At 37.6% G+C, this 13046-nt stretch overlaps 1 protein-coding gene across 3 annotated transcripts in view; it reads left to right on the plus strand.

Moving 5' to 3' along the window:
* Nucleotides 1-10741: 10741 nt before the first annotated feature.
* lpar2b (lysophosphatidic acid receptor 2b) overlaps nt 10742-13046 on the plus strand; it is a 26434-nt gene continuing 24129 nt past the window's right edge. For 2 of the 3 annotated variants that reach the window (XM_014015824.1, XM_014015825.1), the window contains exon 1: nt 10742-11177. The gene's annotated coding sequence lies outside the window, so the exon portion shown is untranslated. The remainder of the gene's footprint in view (nt 11178-13046) is intronic. The other variant, XM_014015823.1, reaches the window with a different exon arrangement.

A 13046-nucleotide genomic window follows, 5' to 3' on the forward strand; every position in this document is an offset into this window, starting at 1 on the left:
CCCCCCCACACACACACACAAAAAAAAACGGAAGCGTTTCCCAGTTTCTGTTTGTTGGTCTGGACATTTAAGTGTTTTTAGTTTATTTTTCTATTATTTCCTTTCCCATTTCCTTTTCTTTTTCATGACTTTTTTTTTGATTTTATGATTTATTTTACCCAGAACAATGTGTTGAGTGAGGCATTGAGGTCAATAGATTCGTCTTCATATAATGGAGTACAGCAACGTTTTTTAAGAAAAGTATTAAATAATATTTAAAAAAAACTTAAATCAGTGCTCATGTATTTTTTTTGTTTTATTGCAGGGGTTCTCAAACGTTTTGGGTCTGGGGACCCCTTACAAGGGTGAAAAAAAATCCAGAGACCCCCTTAATAAACCCCATGATGTTAATGCAAAGTAAATGACTGTTATTTTAACCCCTAAATGCCATGGTAATAGTATTTTTGTTTGGTTTAGCATGTTTTACTAGTGCATTCCCCATATGATTTTTTTTAAATAAAAACCAAATTAACAATTTCTTGAAATTTTTTGAGGACCCCCAAAAAAACGACTCACGGACCCCTGTTTGAGAACCTCTGTTTTATTGTGTATTTAAATCTGATTAGGATAAATAACATCCAGACTAAGTACGAGATCTTATCGACCACACTGGAGTCTTTTGTGTTTCTTTTTCCCCATCATTTGACTTACAAAATAGGAGCTACTTTGCTAAAAATAAATAAATAAATAAAAATAGATTATTTCTTTGTAATGGCTTCACTCATTATCCCCATGGCTAAAGAAAGAAATTAATCAGCCTTAGTAAACAAAAAAAATAAGTCAGTTTTTTTTTTTAGATGAAAGCCATTTGTGTCAGAGATCATCGTATGTTGAGAGAATGATGTATTTTGGAAATTTGCAAATAATTGGGCACAATCTCATGATATTGTGGGATGTCGGGCTCAGAGGAGGGGTGCCATCAAGAATAAATTGCTGGCACACCTTTTGACAGGCTTATCCTCCTGAGTTCCAAGTTTTAGCTTGGTGTGCTTTTTTATCTAGCTATTTAGGATAAGTAGAACCTCAAAAACATAAAAACAAACACTGTTTCTGAGCATTTAGGAGTAAAAAGTATTTATTTAAAAAGCCCCTGGACGAATATGTTCACTTTATTAATCCACAGTGAGGAGATTCATTCTCTGTTTTCCCCATCATAATACAGTATGTAGAGCTATCTGGGCAGCAGCTGGAGGGTTAAGTGCCTTGCTCAGGGGCCCACAGTGGGGCAAACAATGGTAGTGAGTGACAGGTGTGAATACTTCACCAGTCTGGGCGTTTGAACTTGTGATCTATTCACAGCATTGCCTTTTCTAACCTCTGCACCACTGCTTCCCCATAACGACAGCTGGCCTAAAATTAATGTATTTTATGTGCGTAATAAATTTTATAAACATAAATTTAGGAAGGAAGAAACTTTGTTGTTGCCTCCTGGTCAGGTTGTAGTAAATGAAAATGAGTTCTCAGTTGACTAACCTGGATGACTAAAAGTAAAACAAAAAATGACGTGGGACAAAGTTATTTTTTGCAGTGTAGATGTATCAAACACAAGGTAACCTGCAACAGTTCACAATAAAAATTTAAATGACAAAAGATTTGTGACTTCATAAAACAACTCAAGTGTACACAACATAATCCGATGTTCTTCAGAAACAACAGTAAATTGAAAACATTTAGTACTGACGTGCTTCTGTTGCTCAAAGGTTAGGTTAAAGGGGGCAATCTGATCAGAAACGGAAATGTATAGTTGTGGTTTTGAGGGAGCTGCATTAGTTTTGCTTTCAGTGCAGATCAGCACAGGATGTTGTGGTTTAAACCAGTTTGAATCAGTTACAGGTTGAAGGAAAAACAACAGAGKGTTTCAAAGCATCTGTGTCGATCAGGTCCACTGCAGTCCGTTTGAACACAGCCCTCAATCCTTCACTATCACTTRTCTGAATCCTTGGTACACAAAGAAAAGAAAATAACGAACAGGTTGGTGTTTACACCTTCTCCTGTGGCCCACATCATCAGGTTCAAGCACTTTCGTTTTGACTTTCATATCTGTACTTTTGGGTTTGCATTGAAATTATTCAGATTGTCTGCAGTCTGGAACAGAAACCTGCATCGGTGCACGTGTGTTTCATTKTCTGAACTGTTAGCAAAATATATTAAAATCCACTGGATGGATTTTAATCTAATTTCTGAACATTTGATCAGAAGAGTCCTCATTATTGTTGCCTCCTTGCCAGGTCTTTGTCATAAAAGAGAATGAGTTCTCAGTTGGATGTCTAAAGGTTAAATAAAAATAAATCTGAAGGGACAAAGTATTGTTATTTTTTGAATTACTAGAGATTGCATGTTGTGGGCAAGGACAAATCAAAATGGTTATAACTTCATTTCTCTTCATGAGGTGATCTTAGGCTAAAACTGTCAACTTTATTATAAGGGATGAAATATAAAAAAGTGTAATCTGAAGGATGGTTGAACAAAAGAAAAGCAAATGTCATCGCATTTTCARCARTATGTAAGYATCAGAACWTAAAGGGATAATTCAGATCTTTTGTCATAAACAATCAATATCTTACCTGTTGTAGAACAGATGTTATGTTAACATACTACGCTGAGAACTAACACCAAAATCGTAGCTCTTTCACTAAACATGTACCACTCACATTTTTGTTTTCATTAGGTGCTTTGCTGAAATATTTTTTCTGTGTCTCATGAGGAAGTTGCCACAGCCTCAACAGATGAAGGTATGATGTACAGCAGATACTAATCATCATAGTTGATTAGTGATTGCAGTGTTATACTGTATAAGAATCAAAATTTCAAATATTTTAGATTGTGGGTCATCTGCTGAGAAAATTCAAAATGCCACAGCCTCAACRGATGAAGGTATGTCTTATAACTTGTGTAAATATTCTAGACTGGGTGGCTCCTGTTAAAACCAGACACCTGAAGTCCAGAAGTGTGGTTAAATGATGAAACCAGAACACTCTCAGCCATGGGTGTCAGAAAGTTGAGCGGAGGTGGAGAAAAAGGACAAGCTGCAGGTTTCTTTTGAGATGCTAAAACAGAGCTGGTACTCTTATCAGAAAGCTGTTAGAGCTGCAAAGKGTAAATACTTCTCAGACATCATTGTCTCAAATTCGCACGACCCCCGAATCCTCTTTACTACTCTGAATACAATAAGCCGGCCCGCCTGGAAGCCTCCTCTGCACTATGTGAGGTATTTCTCACCTTTTTTACAGACATCTAAAAGAGATCTTCCATACTCTTTGCCTTTCTGTTCCTAACATCATAAACAGCATCTTAACTTCAGGTATAGTCCCAAAAAGGCAGCTGTGCAGCCCCTACTAAAAAGAAATRRAAAAATCAACTGTATTYACAGTTGAATATTAATGTTTAGGCTTGTTTTGGATCTCATTGTTTCTAAATGAAATTAATGTTTACATTTCTTGAAATATTGGGCTGTAAATGACACATAACCTGCATAATAATAATAATAATAATAACAATAATAATAATAATAATAATAATTGCTTTTCATATCATAATTCTTTTGCATGACTCTGATTAATATATCTTTAGTTGCAAGTGGGATGTGGTGTATACAGGGCCTCAGTTGTCCCTTCTGCCTGGGGCCCCCTTGGTACCTAGAAATGGCTCTGACCACCACAGGGGAAGTGGAATCAGGGGCGTCCCCGACGGACTTGGCGCCGTACCTTCCACGAAGACCTGAAGGCCCTAGATATCAGCCCAGACGAGGCCGAAGTGCTTGCAAGAGATTGACCACAATGGAGAGATCTTGCCGCCCAAYGGAGGAACTAAGTCTAAGTAGATTAGATCTCAGTTCAGAAACAGTGTTTAATTGTGAGTAATTCTGGCTAAGACAAAGTGGAATGATGTCGTCTTAAACAACGTCAATCTCAAAAGCTTTATAGCAATGCTATTTTATAAACTTTTACACATACTGTCATTATAGTATTTACATAGTTATTTGGCAGAATAACTGTCATAACTGGTACTTGTGTGACGTTTCAAGCAACAAAAAAAAATCTTCTGGAAGTTCTACAATAAGTTGCTGCTGCCGTTTGCTCTTGAACAATACCAAAGAATTACACACAGATAATAATTTAGATAAAAGTTTAACAATGACATGAATATTTATTAAACAAGGTTTGCATAAAGTGGTAAGAATGTCCCCTTGATGCCTCTCCAACGAGGTGTCCTTGGGCCAAAACGACTCCCCAAGTCTCGTCGACTGAGGCCCCAAGTTATGGACCCACACAATTTAGCTATTATGTCTGGTGAGAAATAAACAATTCTTTTTCCAAACTGAAGTAATTATTAGAGCTATCTACAACAGGTAAGATACTAATTGCTTGTAACGCTTCCATAGAGCCAAATATTTGAACCATCAGTAGCTGGTGGGGATTATTTTAATGAAGCGTGATACAGTTCTAGTGTTGTCTTTCCTCGAGGTCACCAAGGACAATTTTACATCAAGACACCTAGTAGAAAAATGTACAGTATTTACCAAAATGTCTCATAAACAACTTGACAGATTTTAAGGATCATCATATTTATACAACTGATTCAAGATAGCTCATTTTTAGGGTTTTACCATAACGACTACAACTCAATCATTTCTCAACATAAAGTGATCTTTATGATATAAATTCCTTTTTTTTAGTATTCCAGAATATGAAATGATTTGAAGATGTTTTAGACAAGAAGTTAACACAGCTTAACGTAACACACATTGTTACAGGTAGCAGTTTATTGTGAATATATTTAACTTGCACATATTTAAGAGCAAACAAAGCTGTTCTCTCTCACCTCCTAAAACAAACAAGCAGAGCTATTCTAAGAGCATCACCTCATCGTAAATACATTTCCTTTGACTTCATTCTTTAAGTGGACAGGATGTGTCCACATTGCAAAATAAAGGGGTGGAGTGGAACCACAAGCATCTTTATAATCTTACACGTATGGCTTCATCTGTACGCCTGGATGAAGCGAGAACTGCTCCAGTCTCCTCGTTAAGTACTTTAAAAGGCACGGAGGGGTGGAACTCAGCGACGGGAGTAATCACAAGGACATCAAGGACGTTTTCAAGAACCCATGCCAGATGGGAACAAACCAACTCCGTGTGTGATTTATGGACACGCAATCACATACTGTCATAATTCGAACGGCAAGGCATTGCACAAGACCCCACATAGTTCGGTGCAAAACACACATTTTGACTGGATGACACATTCGGCTGCTTACACGCAATTTGGGCTCAGGCTTCACTCTGGGTTGCACATGGGGTTGCGTGTGGGAAGGGGATCTGGCTGTCGTTTGGTTGTTGACTGGGCCTTCTCTCTCTGTGTCTGCTGTTTCACCACACACTGACTGGAAGTGTTTATGTCCCCTTCAGTAAATCACTCCGAGGCACTTCTTCTGCCTCTCCTTCGCTGATCCACACAGCCTTTCCTTTTCCTCCATCCTGTTCTATAACAGGACTTCCCTTATTATTTTTTGTAACGGGGACGTTTAAGAAAACTAAAAACCCTTTCGACCTAGTACCATGAATTGTGGTTCRTGAACTAAAATAGCTCAATGTGAAATACGAGACAATAAATCCTGAATTCTGTTGACATTGTCATATAGAAAATGAGTAAAAATGAGCAGAAAGCATACAGATTTARCACAATGAAAAGATTGGCAAAATATGTCACACTGAAMRATTAYAATTTTATAGATAAAACCAACCAAGAGAAGAAMAATTTACTGTTGTGTTCCATTAATTTTGGAACTWGGGTCTGTAAATCACACAATACTGAGTTTAACCAGTGGTGGTGCAGAGATTAGATAGGTGAGCCATGTGATCCTAAAATCGCTGGTTCAAGTCCCCCAACCCCAACTAACTTTTGATGGGAAAGGTGAACCCATTCCTGCCTCCATCCTTTGACTCTTGAGCAAGACCCTCAACCCCAGACTGCAGCCCCACGCTCCMCTCAGCGGTGTGTGGGTTGCGTCAGAAAGGGCATCCAGTGTAAAAACAATCGCTGTGGTGACCCCATGGGAAAGAGAGCAGCAGAAAAAAAAAGACTAAAAAAAATCCATGTTTTATGCGTTCACACACAGTGACAACATCTACACAAAGTGCGGGAGTATATATGAAATTTTAACTGAGGCTCATTGTAGCAAAAATTACTTTTTTTTTGTTAGTGCACCACTTTGCATGAAAAAAGCATCCGCATTGGATTTTGAAGTTGAGCCTGATGAGAAAGCTCCATCTTTTCAAAACAGAATTTTGACTTTTGCCAGCATTCTGGCTGATTTTTTGTTTTTTATTTATTTTTTTTACTTTTGATAGATTTTTTTTTATTTCAGCATTCTGGTTCATTTTTATCAAGAGAATGCCAAGAGTGTGCAAAGCAGTAATCAAAGCAAAAGGAGGCTACTTTGAAGAATCTAGAATATAAGACATATTTTTATTTATAGTATTTATTAATTTCATTAAAAAAATTACAAATAAGTATTTGGTCTGTTTTTATGGTTTATCATTATTTATGTTTTGTCTTTTATGCTTTGTTTTAATAGTTGCAATATGTGAAGCACTTTGGGCAACGGCAGTTGTTTTTAAATGTGCTTTATAAATAAAGCTGACTTGACCATGTTGTAAAATAAACGATGAATAATATTAGAAAGAAGGAACAAACAAAAAAACATAAAACATCCACACCTGAAATGGAAAACTTACTAAATTGAAGTGAGTCACATTATCTCCATAAGCTTCTTATCTCTCCATCACTTCTCCATTGTTGTTCAAAAGACAAAAATAACCTATCACTAAACTATTTGTGGAGTTCAGCAAATAAAAGATAAGATCTATAAGCCATTTAAGTGACATTATTTGATGACAAAATGTCTTTATTTTAAACACTGTGGTGCAACAAAACCTTTCAGTTCAAACCCATACACTTTAGAAAATCTTTCCAATTGCAATAATCAGTTTTATTTTATTGTAAATTGATAAAAATTTGACAGTGTTGAAGTTTAGAAGACAAACCTTTATTCGCTAACAGCAGCTTAATGCTTATTTATAAAGGAAGATTTCTGTGAGATATGATTCCTGGAAAAAAAAATATATAATTTCAGATTTTAAATTCAATTGTATATTGTTGTAGACAGGTGCTGAACGAATCAAGAGGCAGTTTTGTCAGCATGGTGACCATATGTTGCCTCGAGGCGGCCGCTGCACTGAGGCTGGTGTCAGTTTTGCCTGCAAACAGGAAAGGATTTTTTCTTTATTTGAATTGTCACAGTGTCTGCAGTGCTCTCTTAATGTTATTTCTTATCTTTGCTCGTTTTTTTCCCCTCTCCAGCCGTTTTCATTGAGTCATTTGTTTGCGACTTTAATTGGCCTCGAGTTCCGTTTAAAGTTATTGCAGCTCTCCCAAGTGCAAACAGATCAACCTAAGATTCGAGAAGGTTCCTGAACAGTGAACGAGGAACAGGAYAAACAAGGATAAATATCTCTGAACTTCTTGTTTTAACATGTCACTGTCTTGCAAGAAATTTATCTACGTTTGACTGTTCAGATGACAAACTGTGCTGCAGTTTGTGTCACAAACCTGAGCCAAACCAACTTTTGTTGCTGGAGGTATAAAGTTGAGTGTGTGATTTTTTTTAAAGTATTTTAATAACGATTGTGAGATAAATCTGACTCAGATCTAGTTTAACTCACTCAGGACACACATTTCTAGAGCATAAATATTGACATGACAAAGATAAGTCAGCAGTCCACGAGAAATGGCTTCTTCAGAAACTGTAAGGTTTTTTTTCTTAAAGATAAGTTTTATATTCGAATGTGTTGAAGTGTTCAGTCATCATTTCAACTGTTTCTCAAACGTGAAAAAAAAAATCTCCTGACTCTTGACCAACTTCTCCTCGAACAGTTCGAATTAAAATGTACCAGTGAAACAAGCTGCAAAGAATTTGTCTTTGATTTTTCTCCTAATGCTCCAGATCCCYGCAGCTCTCACAGAAAGTACTCAAAAGCCACCCCACAAAGCTTTTATGGCCGAGTGTCGCTTGACCCCTATAATAAATTCAGTCAGATAACCATTCGTTGTTTTTSCTCTCTTGATATCTGCTTTTGAGACTTTAGAGCAATTTATTCTGGCTTCTCATCCAGGATCCATTTGATTCAGGAGACTGAGCATGTTTGCACCCCAACAACAAAACCCGAGGAAAAACTCAAACCCCTTCACAGAGATAAAGTAATTCTTGTTGGCTTACAGAGTAGTCAGGAGGGGCTGGTGTGTTCACCCTTACAAATTTGCCCTTGAACAGACCAGTATCCTCCTGAGTCCTGAGCTTTTGTTTGGTGTGTTTTTCATTGACGTCACTGGGAGAATAAAGCATTGCCATGATGGATGACATACAATAGGACCCACCACATATCATGGGTGAAGYGAGATCATATCATGCGACATATGCAAAATCTACATTTTGTGTACTTGGAGTCTGTATACATTTTCTGTTTGGGTCAAAATTTTCAGTCTGTTCAGCTTTCTCTATTCCCCATTATAGTTTTTGAACATTCCCAGTATTTGCTGTGGAACCAATTGCTGTGAACGTGTGTTTCTGCAGGTTCATCATCTTCATTCTCCTCTCGCTCTGGGTCAGASAGCATGTAAGGATGGGAGGAYGAGTCCTCCGTTGTTGACATCGTTTAATTAATTTATAAATCAAAAGTTTMTGCGCCACTAGATAATCGTWTCWCTGCTGTGAAACTAAAAAATGGTCGAACWGGATGGAGTGGACAATGATCATGGGGAGTCATGCCGCGTTCCAGTTTCAAGTTGCAACACAACAAGAAATTGTGAATTCAGACCGATGTCAGTTCCGAGTTGAACGCGTTCCAGTTTCCAGCTTGAGAGATTGTCAGAAAAACACTTTTTTTTCTTGCTCTTAGAGGATAATGCAACAMTAGTGCTCTACGCGGCATTTTGAGTGTACAAACTGCGTCAAAACACATTATAATCACTATAAAGTACAAGTACAACTGTCTTAATGTAAAATGAGCAACACAGAACTGCTAAAAACTGAGAAGCATCCATGTTGAAATGATGATGTCATGCATGGTCGGGTATATAGTCATGTTTTACTGACTTGCTGACTCAGTAAATTATCATTAAATTTAGATAAGACTAATTATATGATATTCGGTAACAGAAAGAAAACTGTCGATGTTCTTCTTAGAGTTGATGGTATTGAGATCTGTAGAGTCAGTGAGGTGAAGTTTTTGGGTGTCATTGACGAGAAGCTGACATGGAGACCTCATATAAATCATTTAAAAACAAAAACAGCAAAATTTATAAAGGATTTATTTAATGATAAAGCACTGTTTATATTATATAATGCAATAATTGTTCCACTCTTAATCTACTGTATTGATGTTTGGGGAAAAACATGTAAAACAATTACAAATCTTAATTTTATTTAGAAAAGAACTGTAAGAATTATCACCAGAAAGCATCACTATCACCCATCAAATTCATTGTTCCATCAGTTKAAGTTATTGAAATTCAATGATTTGATGGTATTTACCTTCAAACATCCAATTACACTTTATTAAAAGAGAGAGTTGTTATAATCTCAAKGGGATAGAGATGTTTGTGAGACCTAAAGTTAGAACCAGTTTAAAGGAACGGAGTACTTCATTCCGGGGAATTAAATTATGGAGTAATCTGGAAGATGACATTAAAAATGCCAGATCAGTATGCATGTTTAAGAGAATTTATATTTTTGTTTGTTGTTGAATTTATGTTGCTGTTGTTTTTAAAGAAATTACTAAACTAAACTAAACTAAACTAAACTAAACTAAACTAAACTAAACTAAACTAAACTAAACTAAACTAAACTAAAATATGACATTAGGGGGCGTTCCTGATATTTTCAACTCAAATGTCCCAAATTCCAACCAGCATGAGACCTGGAGGGGGGAGGAGTGTGAAGTGCCTCATTTGCATTTAAAGAGACAGCACCTAAACGAGTCGCTCTCACACTCACCTCAGAACTTGTGTGAAAGAAGGGCTTGTGGAGCTACAATAATGAGGAATTCGAACCAAATTAGGATTGTTGTTCCACTTTGTATAGACCCCTGAATGATTTAAATGTGAAAAGGAAGGATTTAGTGACAAGTCATGATGCATGTTGCAAATTTTAACTCCTTATAAAAATTGAATTTAAAGATAATGCAGTTTGGACCTGAGATAATAGAATATCACAGAGTGCCAATACACACACCAACAAAAGAGAAACCAAAACAAAAAGCTATGGTGTTCCTGCAGGCAGGGATAATCCCTCCTACACTCAACTGACTGCATTTCWCTTCAGTTTCTTTCTTTTCTTTTTTTCTTTTACCAGACTTCCCACTGTGTCAATCATCATACAACACATTACAAAATAAAAACATAAAACATGTCCTTGTTTTATCAGCATGCATAAGGAGGAAAAGCTTTGAAGATTCGAATAAAAGCCCGAAAAACAAAGGTCATTTTGACATTTTTCTGCTTTTCTTAATTAACTTTCACCATAATCCTCCAACTCACGCTTTTATCTTTGATCTCTTTTTTATTATTATGATTTCTTTTTTTATTCCGTTTCGGTTAGTGAGTGCCTCTCCCAYTGGGGCTGCTCCTCCCAGTCGGTGGTCAACACGGGGGGTAAGTGGAGGCGGATCCAGAGCTCCCTCCTCAGGTCGGGTCAGAGCTCCGAGCAGAGCTGCTGTTGTGAGCGTGTTCGTGCCGCGCCCTTCCTGCGCCTCCTCCCGCGGAGCCTCGCGCGCAGGTAACTAAAGTACCGGAAGTGAGAGGGGGGGTAGAGCAGGTGACGGAGACCAAATAAAAAAATTGCCGCGCTGCTGAAGTTTCTGGGACGTAAAGATAAAAGGGAAAAAAAAGAGGGGGGGACTTAAGACCCTCCAGCACCAGCAGCACCCTGCGAAGGAAAGACTCGTTTCCTTGAAGTTTTTGTTTGTGTCTCTGAGCTCCGACAAAAGGCGGCTCGAGGAGCGCAGGTGATCCCGGAGAAACGAACAACTCGACGATTATATCTGGAAGAACTTGACGGACGAGTTGAAACGTAAAAGAAAGGTGGGTTTTAAACTACTTCTGTGCAGATACATTGGATATGCCTGCTTTAGTGGGGGGGAAATGTTCAGTTTTAGATATAAAACGTGTGAAGAGGGGGACTTAAGTCAGTTTGAAGGTCGTGGAGCCTGAAGGTAACCTCTGACCACCCAGGCCTCCTTATTTCACTGATCTTTCCAGGCAAATCTACTCAGCCTTTTCTGCACAAGAATGTGTTATCTCTCTCAAGATAAGGCATTTATTTCACTGATGTCTTCCTTTTCCTGGACGCCCCTGCTTAAATATTCCCCAACATAATGTCCTGATAAGATGACTGGATTTTGTGTAGTAACTACACCTCATTTTTAAGTGGCCTAGTTTGAAAGTAAATAAAGTTACCTGCATARCATGATTTATATTGCAGCCAGGAGAACAGCCCTGCAATAAAGTTGGTGAGTGGGAAGGTTCAACTCCTCCTGTTTTGTTGACACAGACTCCACTTTTTGTGGAGTTTGTTCAGCTGTAAATACTTTTTTTACGCTGTGTTAAATGTTTGATTTCTTTTCTGTGCGTTCCAGTTTTATTGGTTATCGTTGCAGCAGTTTTGACTGATGAGAGTAAAAAGTCACCTTTTATGAGAGACAAAGGTCTTGCATTTTCTCCAGAGGTTCATACTGATTTAAGTTTTATTCAAGGCTTTTAAGGATTTTTTTAGGAGGTTAAAGTAATCATTAGGCAAAGAAAKCCCCGCTACATGCATGTCATAGAATAAAAACTCCTAATGTGAAGGGGTTCTCGTAGAGATAACTCTAATTAGAATTAGGCATTATAATTAGATTCATGTTTTTTTTTTGCATTGCAGTGTTTTATTTTTTCTCCCCCTCCTTTCTGTTACACGTGGGCTGAGAGGAAGGCTCTTCTTTCAGAGGGTTGGAAGAGGGACAGGAGGCATAGGTGTGGCTCTTCCTGTAATGACTGGTTAGGATTCAAACTGATGTTTATGGATTCAGCCCGGTTCATTCACATGCAAATACAGACATGTGACAAATGAAAATGTGCAGTCCTGCAAACGCAGTCACAACAGTGAAACTGTGAGCTCACTGGAGTCAAAAACATCAGGGTATGGATTATACACATCCCAGGAAATATGACAGATTTGTAATATTGTTGACAGGTGGCATAAATAGTTTTAATTTAGACTATTTTCTTGTGTTGTTTTTTTTTGGTGGCAATAAAAATGTTCACTAATCATAGCAAAGTCCAGATTGAAGTGTTTTGAAAGTGCCCAACAAGAGTCGACATCTGAAAAAAATTATTTGACGTGCAATCCTTTTACAGTATTTCACTCGGGCTATCTTCTGTGTGTTTACACGGAGAGGACAGGCAGGATTTGAAAACTTGTACTGGAACCAATCCACAGAGAAGGCTGGTCCTGTTCTGGCTTCAGCTTTCAGGTACTGATTGGAGGCCTAGGTATTTACGATCTATGGGTGTGTCGTTGTTTTGTCTTAAGCTGGCAAGGAAGGAAGGAAGTCTCAGAGCTGTGCTGGTTAGTGGATGTTGTAAGTTAGTAAGTTCAGGTTTATGTCAAATGTAAAAAAATAAATAAAAATGTAACAAGATGACAAAATTAAACATATTTGAAAATGAATGGGAAGGAGGGCTGCCACAAACGATTATTTTTTGTAATCGATTAATCACCGATTATTTTTTCGATTAGTCGACTAATCAGATCATACGTTAATTGAATATAAACATACAGCTTATCGTGCCAGAATGCAGCTGCTATTATATAACCATGGTTAGATTTTAGCTATATGCTAACTAAAAATAATTGGTGTGGAAGGCAAGTTCTGCCTTGCAGATTTTGCATTGCACAGGTTTCTCTTTCAT

The sequence above is a fragment of the Austrofundulus limnaeus genome, unplaced genomic scaffold (genome assembly GCF_001266775.1).
Source record: "Austrofundulus limnaeus strain Quisiro unplaced genomic scaffold, Austrofundulus_limnaeus-1.0 Scaffold135, whole genome shotgun sequence".
NCBI lineage: Eukaryota > Metazoa > Chordata > Actinopteri > Cyprinodontiformes > Rivulidae > Austrofundulus > Austrofundulus limnaeus.